This window comes from Panthera uncia, chromosome D2 (assembly GCF_023721935.1).
Source record: "Panthera uncia isolate 11264 chromosome D2, Puncia_PCG_1.0, whole genome shotgun sequence".
Taxonomy (NCBI): domain Eukaryota; kingdom Metazoa; phylum Chordata; class Mammalia; order Carnivora; family Felidae; genus Panthera; species Panthera uncia.
This window is the reverse complement of record NC_064818.1, coordinates 30293071-30303444: the sequence shown is the minus strand read 5'-3', so window position 1 is coordinate 30303444 and position 10374 is coordinate 30293071.

The window sequence follows — 10374 nt, the reverse complement described above, 5'->3', positions numbered from 1 at the left end:
ACGGAGGACGTCCCCCTGGCGGCAGCCTCTTTTATAACCACGCCCCTTGTCATCTTGCTGGCTTCGTCCTCCCCCGTCTGCACCCCTACCACACGTTCGCCTCCAGAAAGCCCATGTTCATTGTACTTTCATTGTTCTCCATACTTTTAATCTTGCTAAAATCCACATAGCATAGACCTTGCCACTCTACCCACATTTCAGGTGTATACAGTTCGGTGATTAAGTACACTCACGTTGTTGTACAAACATCACCAACCATCTGTCCACAGAACTCTCTTCACCTTGCAAAACTGAATGTCTGTGCCCATCAAACACTTGTTCCGTGTTCCCCCTCCTTGCCCCCAGCACCCCCCTAGGAACTGGACTGCCCTAGGTACCTCGTATCAGTGGAGTCACAAAGTATTTATCCTTTGGTGACTGGCTTATTTCACTCAGTACGATGTCCTCCAGGCTCATCCATGTTGTAGCCCGTGTAGGAATTTTCTCTCGTTTAATAGTTTTGCCGATTCAATAGTTCAGCTCCCCCCACCCCCCGTCCCTGTTCCCTGGCTCTCCAGCCCCTCCCTTGGGCTGTCCAGCCCCGTCAACGGGCTGACCTAGAGGTCTGTTCCTGGACCAGGGCCCTTGCCCCTTGGCAATTGTAGTTATGACAATCTCTCCCTCCTCCCTTAGGAATAATTTTTAGCCATCCACACAGTAGAACATCCTAGAAGGTATCTGCTTCCAGAATAAATCATACTTGTTGGCACAGAACACCTGGCTGTTTCAGTAAGCCTCCTACCTCCCCTTTAACTGTTCGGGAAGTATTACCAAGAGGTTAATATTTGCCCCTGCAGATTCTCGTCATTGTCTTATTCCAGAGAGTATCCCTCTCTCCAGAGCTGCTGAGCTGGTCCTTGAGATTTATTTATCTATTTTGCTTTTGCAACTCCCTGCAAAATGCCTGTGTCACCGCCTGGCCTTTGCACCCTTTATCACTGCACTTAAAAGACAGGGTGTTCTGGGCCTGGCTTCTTACACATATATTTGGAGGGTAGATGGCCAACAGATCTTTCTCCGCAGCCCTGCGGTCTATCGGGAGAAAGAAAGATAAAGGGTCTGAGCTGAACAACGCACACAGAAAAACACTGTGGAAGAGAACACTAATCTCTACAAATGGGAAACTGTTACCTTGCAGGGACGTGGAGGACCGAGCTGGGCTCGTACGGATACCCTGACCCCATTGGGCGCTCAAGACAACCTGTAAGGCAGGCGTCATGACCACATTTTACAGGTGGAAAATCCAAGGCTTAGAGCATAAGCAGCAGTAACATGTCAGGGTTCACACAGCCAATAAATAGTGGATCAGACGCAGGGCTGCGGGGCTCCTCAGTCAGTGCTCTTTCCTTCTATGCCGCCTTCTTGCGGGCCACCCACCCTTGGCCTGCTGCTTTCTCACTCCCAGCCACTTCGCCCACCTTCCTCCTGCTTCCTCTTCCCCCATCTCTCAGATACGGAGCAAGTCGGGCTTTATTGTCACTCCCTGACTCTCTTCAAAGTCCCTCAACCGGCCCGCGTCCTATCTCCAGGTTTTAAGGGAATCACCGCTAACCCCCACGGGGACAGGCAGCAGAGGGCACTCGGAGGTTCCAGACATATCACAAAGCACTGGTCAGAGTTGTCACTGGCCTTCTTGGAAATGCCAGTGGCATCCAGCCTGCCTTCCTCGTCACCTGTGCCCTCAGATCCTATGTTGTTTGGAGGCCAGGCTGGCTCCTAAGGGCTCTGCAGTCTCTATGCTTAGCAGCGCCCCCTGTCTGCGGTGACTATGCACCCACTTGGACATCATGGTGCCAGGACACTGGCCACTTCTAGGTCACTCTTAGGTTTCCCCTGGCTCCAGACCCTGAAGTTTCTCCCTACCATTTGCCTCTCTGCCTGAAGCATGAAGATAGACTGTCCTTTCCAACCTTCTCCCCTATGGCTCTGGGTCTTTCTTGGGATCCAGTCTCCTTAGCCACTGTGGTAGCCGCTGTTTGTGCCTGCCCAAGGTGTCCCCCACCCTCCTTCCAGGGTGGGACTGAAACTAGTTCCATCCAACCACAGCCCCCAATCCCTGGGCACAGGGACTGGTTCAGGGGTAGGATGAGCATGTGACCCAAGCTGGGCCAATCACAGACTGTCCTTGGATTTGGGGGGAGGAGGGGAATATTGGCTTTTGAGGAGATGCCATCACTGGAAAGCATCGGTCACACCTGAAGCCCCTGACTGTCCCCCATCGTTCCCCATTATATGAGTCCATAAAATTACTTCTTATAGTTGATTTCTATGCATTTTTAACGTAAAACTCACCACCTTACCCATCGTCAAGTGTATAGTCCAGTGATAACACGTGCATGTTGTGCGACCATCACCACATCTACCCCCAGAAATCTCTCCATCTTGCAGAACTGAAACTCTGCACCCGTTGAACACGAACTCCCCCTCCCGTCCCCACAGCCCTGGGCAACCATCCTTCTCCTTTCTGTCTCTATAGATTTGACCCTTCCAGGTCCCTCGAGTAAGTGGAGCCATTCAGTAGCTGTCCTTTTTGTGACTGGTTGATTTCACTCGGCGTGGCGTCCTCAAGATTCGTCCGTGTTGCAGCCCACATCAGAATTCCCTTCCCTTTTTAAGCTGAATAACATTCCGTCGAATGTGTGCATCACGTTTTGTTGCTCCATTCACCCATCGACGGACCTTTGGGTTGTGAACAGGGTTGCTAAGGAGATGAGTGTGCAAAAGTATTGATTTTTATGCCACATGATGAAAGGGATCCCGGATCATCTAAGGCCATGCAACTGGTAAGTGAAGTCTCCAGAATTAGAATCCAGGTTTGTCAGACTCCGGAGTCACTGACAAGAGCCCTGGGTTCCCAAACTTGAGCCCTTCTGATGCCCCCATCGCGAATGTGTTATGATGCTTCACTCTCTGTGCTATTCCTGAGGTTTCTTTAAAGGTACTTTTCTTAGTTTTTTTACTTAAATATTGTTTTGATCTAAGCAATAACGCCCATGGCATCATGCTTTCGATGCGTTCTTTATAAAAGTTCCTCGAACACATGACGATAAATAGCAGTGTATCAACACTCCTCCTCCTTGGGCCACCTAAGTTCATCATCGCACCCCCCAGAGTTATGTCGCCCACACCTCGGGTGACATTGACTAGAACATATGGCAGTTTAAAGATGAGACACTTGGGACTCTAGCTGAAGGACACACGTGGGGGTCAGCTTCTCCCGGCCCAGTGTGCTGGCTCAACAACCGCCCCTCCCCTACCCCACTCCCCATAAATAGAGGAGAATAGGCGGGAGACCCATTTGCAGCAAAGGCAGGGGAGGTTGTTTCCTCACTGGTAGCACCTTAGAATCCCATGGCTGGATACCCCTCAGAAGCTCTCTAACAACCTTCCCAGCCCATGGGTAACCTTCGCTGGACCACCCGTGACGTGGTATCCGACTTCACCTTGGAGCTACAGTAACAGAGATGTCACTACCTTTCCTGGCTTCTCAAACCTTAGTTCTGTCCCCAGCCACCGAGATCAAGTCTTTCCTTCTTCCTCTGGCTACCTAATCTTGTGCTTGTCAATACTCTCTTGTAAGTCTCAATCAGACCACACCTACCTCCCTTCTAATAATACCTTTCTTCTTGTCTGATTCCACGAGCTAATACTTCCAGGGACTAATGTTAAATAGGAATGATGACAGTGAGCATTTTAATATTATGTAATGGGGATGCTTCTCATTTGTCATCAGTACGCACGTTTACTTATGAAGTACACATGAGCTGAAACAATCACATACTCATTAAGTTATGTCAAGAAGTATCCGTCGGTTCTTAAGTGTTTAATCCACACTGGAAACTTACAAAGTCTGTATGACTGCTGTTATGACAATTTTACAGATAAGGGGCTGAAGAAAGAAGTAAGTTGGTCAAGGTTATACGCGTAATAAGAATGAGACTCAGGATTTAAATCCTGAGCAGCTTGAATGGGCAGAGCCCATCCTCTTGAGCCTGCACACCCCAGAACTTTGTGTAGCAGATATTGTTATTAGCACGACTTCATGGATGAGAAATCAGAGGAGAGGTTAAACAGCTTGCTGGTGTATCTTTCCCATGGGAGGATTGGCGGTCTCCGAGTTTACCTCTACTGCACATTGGGTTAATTTCTGCCCCAGGCTGTGTGACTTGTCTCAAATCTGTCTTCCATTTTGCTATCGTGTCAATTATACCCTTGATCTGACTCTACTATAACCATTCGCAGTGCGGTGTTATTTTTGTCCTTGGTTTCTTTTCTTAGTCCCCACAACGTCCTTGTCAACTCATTCTATTGCCTCGTCTTGACTTGAATGTCTCGTTTCAGATAATTCAAGTCATCTCTAATTTCTTGAGAACGCAAAACATTTGTCTGTTTTCTCCAATTCCTGGGGGTGTCTTCTTCCAGAATGGATGCTTCATCTTTCCCTTGTAGGCTCTCCTTCTTCTCTCTCGTTTCTTTCTTCTTTGATTCCTTCCTCCCTTTTTTCCTGTGGAAGTCTTGTCTAGGCACCACGTCCATTTTTTGCCTTTGCTTACATTGGATCTGGAACATTTATAGCCAACCCTCCCATTTGCTTTTGTTTATCTGGGCCCTGCTTGCATCCTCCCCTCTGAACATTAGCTTGAGGGCTGAGTGTCACTGGTTTATATGTTCCCTATTGCCCTCTTCAAGCTGCCTGGGATAGAGGGATTAGAAAAGACTGGGTCCTGGGAAGCCAGGAAATCAGTCTGGTCTCTGTTCACTTCATCTGTAAGTTTTTTAAAAATAAGAGGTTAATCTTAGAACTGTTTCAGGTTTACAGACAATTTGTGAAAATAGTTCAAAGAGTTCCCTCACCCAGTTTCCCCCACTATTATTTTTATATGAAAGCTTTATTGAAATCCAATTCACAGACTACAAAATCCACCCGTTTAAAGTACAAAATTCAAGGGTTTTTAGAATTCACAGAGTCGTGCAATATAGCCCATCCCGGAACATCTTCATCACTCCAGAGAGAAACTCCTGTACTCTCCTTTTCCCTCAGCACTCCCTCTGCCCTATGCCGCCACCACACACACACACACACACACACACACACACAGCCTATTCTGGACTTTTCATGTAAATGGAATCATATAACATGTGCTTTTGTGCCTGACTTCTTTCACTTAGCATAACATTTTCAAGATTCATCCATGTTGTAACGTGTGTCAGTATTTCATTCCTTTTATGGCCAAGTAATATTCCATTCTATGGACACAGCACGTTTGTTTATCCATTCATCAGCTGATGGACAGTTGGATTGCTTCTACCTTTTGGCTTTTGTGAATAATATTGCTAGGAACCGTCATGTACAAGTTTTTGTGTGCGTACATGTTTCAACTCTGCGGGGTAGCTCTCTAGGAGTGGAATTGCTGGGTCATCGGATTACTCCCTTTGAGGACGGTTTTCCAAAGCAAGTACACCATCTTGCATTCCCACCAGCAGCGTATGAGGGTGTGAATTTCTCCACATCCTGTCAACGCTTGATATCTGTCTTTTTAAAAATTATAACCATCTTAGTGAGCGTGAAGTGATATCTTACTGCGGTTTTTATTCTTTTATTTAAACATTTTTTAATGTTTATTTTTGAGAGAGAGAGAGAGAGAGGGAGCAGGGGAGGGGCAGAGAGAGGGAGTCACAGAATCTGAAGCAGTCTCTAGGCTCTGTGCGGACAGCTCGGGGCTCGAACTCACGAACTGCAAGATCATGACCTGAGCTGAAGTCGGACGCTTAACGGACTGAGCCACCCAGGCACCCCTCTTACTGTGGTTTTTAATGTGAGTTTCCCTGATGCCTCATGATTTTGGGCATCTTTTCGTGTGCTTATCCTGTTTGTGCATCTGCTTTGGAAAAAAATGTCGGCTCAGATGTAATGTTGTTTGTAAGACAGCAAAGGTCCTATTTTGTGTATGGGGATACTCCATCCTGTCTGGGACTTTCCTAGTTCTATGGGGATTGCCCTGCAGAAGCCCACCAGCCCCCTAGGTTCGCGGGGCTCAAGTTTTTGTATGCTCTTGGGCTGGCCCAGCATTTGGTTAATTCCACCCAGCTAAGCCTTTTTTTTGCCATCAGAGATTATTAACACAGGGTACCCACTGTTTGCATATTTTCTCCCTCCCACCTGGGAGGGGAAAGTGCCTGGGAAAGTGCCGTCCTTCCATCTCTATCTGGGATGCTCTTTATCCTTCACTGGAGACAAATAGCAGGTGTTTTGACGCTATCTCAGCACCTACAAATCCACAGTCCATTTTCCACCAAACTGGGGGAACCATGAGTTTTTGAGACTTCTCTTTGCCCAACTCCTATCATTGCACCACTTTCACAAAACAAGGCATGAATCTATTCCTGGAATGTTCGTTCACTCTGGCCCAAATCGTGGCATAGTCTCTAGGGTAATCTTCATGAGGCATGTGGTTTTGGTTGAGACCCTTGCTGAGTGCCTAGTGACCCATTCCTTACTACTTGTTTTCCCTTTGGGCCATTTCAATATGCAAAAGGAAATTAAAATAGCAACAGAGATGCCGTGGTGCTAATTGTGTTTTAATTTTCGCTGACTTGGCCAAGGAATAAAAACACCCCCCTGAATAGGATTAAAAGTGTGAAAATCACCTCAGACTGAAAACAAAAGCAGTCCTGCCATGCATCAGGCTGGGGGACAGACACAGATGAAACCAAGCTGCAACATTAACAGGAAATGCTGGTTTGCCCAAGGTCAAGCAACGGTTGTAAAATGCCGTACTCGCCCCGTCTTTGAGTGACGATCACTCTCTTACCAATGAGCCCCCCAGATCTGTGTTGCTATTTTGATTTATTCCTGGAGATACTCAGTTGTTAAGTCACCCTTGCCTCCAGAGAGCACCCTGTCCCCCTGGTTAATCCCTCATCCTGCCTCAGAAACAGTCACCAATCCAGACATGACCCCTATTTCCCTTGGACCCTTCCAGAACTCTCCAGTAGAAACCCAAACCTTAGAAAAGGCACTCCCTCTGCCTCTTGGCATATAGCATTCCGCACCTGCTCACCACACCAAGTCAATAAATTTGATTTTATCGGACCACAGGCTTGTCCTGTGCAATCTGTGGCTGCTTAGACTATAAGAGTTGGTATTAAATTGCTATAGCCCAGCTCTGGTTTTTTCCATTCAGCTCATCTTTTATTTGCCATTGGAGATAATTGACCCAGGGTAATGGTGGCTTAAATTCTTTCTTCCTGCCAGTAGAAAGGGGGAAAATGGTGCCTATTAGCTGCTCTCCTAGATCTGTTCACTTCTGCTAAGATGGGGGTGGGCCCCCAAACATGGCTGCCCACGCAGAAAGGTGGGCAATCAGCGAGCCCCAAGCATGGACAGCATGGAAGGGCCGGCGATCAGGACGACCCAGGGGCCTGCCAGGGGACAACCAAGGAGGCACTTGGCCTTGCCCCCAACTGGCGACCTCTCCCAGGGGAAGTCCCTCCTCTCTTTGAGCCTCTGTTCACCCCTCCACTCACCACGCCCCCCTCTTCCCGCTTGGACAGTCTATGATGATTCTAAGTTCGAACTAGAGAATAAGTGGGGTTCCCAGTGATAAAAATCACCAACAGGCTCTCCTTGTAGGGTCCCGACCCTTGAAAGTAATCTGACCTAGAACTGCACGCACTGCACTAGGAGAGAAAACAAAGGAGGACAGGAGGGGCTTCGAGAAAAGGTGCTGGTGGCTCTGGAAGGGTCCAGCCCAGCCCCCCTTTGCCAGCTCAGCAGACCAGAGATGGCACGTGGCCAAAGGAGCAAACCCAGACCATCGGTAGGTGCGTTTGATCTTTGGAGTATATGTCCTGCGACAACTTAAAAATCAAGATTTGGAGTGTCTTCCGGAAACATCAGAAGCTATGGAAACAGTGGATCCCTGTTCTGCCTGGCATGGGTCCCCACCCACCATAGTGCCTACGTTCGGTTACAAGATTTGCCCTGAGGCTGGGAGCCCTGCTCCAGCACACATGTTGTCCATTATGGGCTGTTCTGCTTCTTCTGGCCCCTCCACCCCTCACTCTCCAGCTCGCCACCCCCTTCTGCTCCACATGGACACAGCAGTGGCCTCAAGGCCCTGAGACAACCCGGCACGCTTATGGCCGGAACAATTGCTGAGTGAGCTTTTAGTTCAATTGCTGAGCCCTGGAGAATGGAAGGTTTCACCCACAGGTCAGGGAAGTTCTGCGTGAAGTATATTTTGTTGCATTTCCTTCTAAGTTACAGAAAACGAGCAGCAGGAGATCTAATTCCATTCGTTGCAAAAAGCGTCGATTGACTGCCTGGTTTTAGCTAGCGGCTGGGACTGTCGTGCCCCGACCATGTTCCAGGTCTGCCGTTGCTTGGTGTGGCGGAAGGACAGATTTGGTGGCTTCACAGCGGGGCTCAGCCGTTCATCGTGTGACACTCCTCAGTTCCTTCGTTACTCTCTCAGCTTCCGCTTCGGTAGAACTGTTCCCAGCCAGAGCATTAGATTAATCAGTAAGTGGGTTATCTGAGATCGAGCCCTTTTAGTGAACACTGTCACTTACTGGATGACACAGGCTGTCCCACATACAGAATCCCAGGCTTGTGTTTTGTCAACTGCATGGCCTCTCTTCGACTGCTTATGTGGAGACTGTGTCTACTGTTTGCTAGCTGTGTGGCTTTAGGCAAGTGAGTCAACCTCTCTGAGCCTCAGTTCTTCATCTGTGAAGTGGGGATAAGAGCAGCACCAACTTTGTAGGGTTGTCGTAAGGATTTAGTGAGATATTAGGTGAAGGGCGTAGCACAGTGCCTGGCACATAGTATGTGTTCAATAAATGTTAGCAATATATACCCCTACACTCAAGCACCCATTTCCAAACATTCATCTAGAATGCAAACCACATTACTGTTACCATACCTATTTTCTGGGCGACTCATTACATAAGGAACAGGCTAACACAAAAACTTCTCCTGGCCACTCTCCCACACCATCTTCACAACGGCCCCATGAAAGGATCGGGCCAGAGATATTTTTCGCTGTCTTGCAGGTGACGGGTGACAGGTGGTCCGAGGTGAAGACAGGAAGAGTCGGACTAGAACCTGGGTATCCTGCCTCCTCGACCAGTATTCTGTCCCCCTCTATCCTGCTGACCGCTTAGCAAGATGAGATCAGCTGTGGTGGTGATCCAGAAGGCCCCTCAAATGCGCTAGGCTTCTGGGAACATCGCTATGAATGCCAAGTTCTTGCCGTGCAGACAGTAAATTCAAAAAGTTCTGGCAATGTCATCCATTTGGATGCCTAAGACTTCTCTAAGAGTTCTGAGAGAAGATGATGAAAATCCAAATTTAGAATGTTTGGGCTACAGTCCTATTATACCATTGGAGAGACTAAAATCTGAACAGCCTTTCTGGAACACTCTTTCCCAATTGCCTTAATCGGGAAATATACATTCAGGGCCCTCCGACTGTGGTTTGGGTACATTTTTCACTCAGATTCACTTCTGGATATGTCTCCTAAGAAAAACCAGGTAAGTGGAAACAGACTTACCCTATGTCATTGTTTATGATAGCAAAATTTTAAAACAATGTAAATTTCCAGTACCAGAGGATTTGGTTAGATAAATGATCATCTAGCCATATAATGGGGTATTATGTGTCATTAAGGATGAAAAGGCGGCTTGACATGTTTCAGATTGGCAAGCTGTCCCTCTTACATCGCCACAGGGGCGGAGGGGGAGGGAGGCCTATTTCTGATGGCACGCACGATAGCGTCCAGGCGCGTGTGAGTATGCGTGCACGTGCACACACGCATGCACACACGTGCACATATCTGCATGTGTCTAGAAGGATAACCAAATGGGTAACAGTGATTACTGCTAAGTAGGAATATGGATTTTTTTTCTCATCTGGTTTCCAGATTTTTTTTTCAATAATGAGCATATAATTTCTTGTATAATTTCTTAAAGAAGAAAAGACTTGAGGTGGAGGCCCTGGGATTTTCTAGGCAGTGGAAGCGGGGTCCCTGGGCACTGTCCCAGCCATAATGCCCCTCTTCTCTCCCCTATGGTCACATCCCCAGCCACACCTCTGCCTTTCCCCAAGCCCTTGGGCACCTGAAGTGAGGCAGGGAGTAGGTGTCCCTCAGAACGGCCCTTGGAGTCACCTGTGTCTCTCTGGTCCAGGGGACTTAGACAAATCCTTTCCCTCCTGGCCTGAAAGGGACAGAGCCCCACCTGCACCTGGGTTCCCATTCCAGCTCCAAACACCTTCCCTTTACTGGTCCCTTTACTTCTCAGGACATCGACGTCCACACGTATAAAGTGGGA